Source organism: Morone saxatilis, unplaced genomic scaffold (assembly GCF_004916995.1).
Source record: "Morone saxatilis isolate NCDOM2014 unplaced genomic scaffold, NCSU_SB_2.0 Contig3, whole genome shotgun sequence".
NCBI lineage: Eukaryota > Metazoa > Chordata > Actinopteri > Moronidae > Morone > Morone saxatilis.
The window spans coordinates 18,499,220-18,500,272 of NW_023339873.1; positions in this window are offsets into that span (position 1 = coordinate 18,499,220).

Below are 1,053 nucleotides of genomic sequence, written 5' to 3' on the forward strand. Positions count from 1 at the left end.
TTTAGGATATGCCCCCAAGAAGTAGCTCATAAAAGTGCAACTTCGGTGCTCTGCCTAAACATTATACTTAATAAATGATGGCCAATACTACATAAAATACACACATAAATGCATGCATCCACCATCCAGCTTGAAAAAACTTTACTGTATATCTTTTATATATTTGCAAAGGAAGATGAACTATAAATGACTTTACATTATTGCATAAATGAGAAAAAGTGCTTATTAATGCAGACTGATTTACAGCAAAGCTTTGAGGATTATTTAATCTTGAATGACAAGGAAAATTCACTCTGATGCACATTCTCAATAACTGCTTCTCATCTAATCAAGTCACAGTCAGAAATAATATTTTTCATGGACTCTTCTTATTAAAATCATGCTAATAGGGTTTTTAGTCACCTGTTCAGGCTTATTTTTTAATTACAATGTGACAGCTGAACATTAAACCCTCATAATACAGTTTTCTTGCTTGAACAAGGTATTATATTATTTGTGAGTATGACATGACATCATCTGCTCTGAATAATATACTCACATTATGAAGTGGTAATCTTCCATCTGACAATTAAATACTCTACGGTTTTATTCCTTTTTTCTAATTCATAATTTTACATTTAAAATGATAAGTCACATTTTGCAGCAACTGATGAAGTGATATAATTGTATGTATGTATAATGTACAAACTAGTATAATTTAAATGTTTTCCAAAATGTGGCTGTAAATACTGTTTCATTGACTGACTGAACGACAGAACATGCACGATAACATCAACTAAAGTGAAGTTAGACTGAAGTTGAGACTGAAAACACCTTAACAGCTATCAATTGGATTGTCATACAAGTTTGTGCCAACATCCACTGTGAAAGAAGATGAAACGTTCTGACTTTGATGATGCTTTGGAAACTGTCCCTACGGTGCCACCAGGAGGTTGACATTTTTATGTTTTAGTAAAATGTCATACCTTTATGCAGCTCCTACTATTCGTTCGTCTGCTCTGCTTTTTCTGCCATCTGCTTACTCTGATTTCATTTCAGATCCAGCCACTCCCT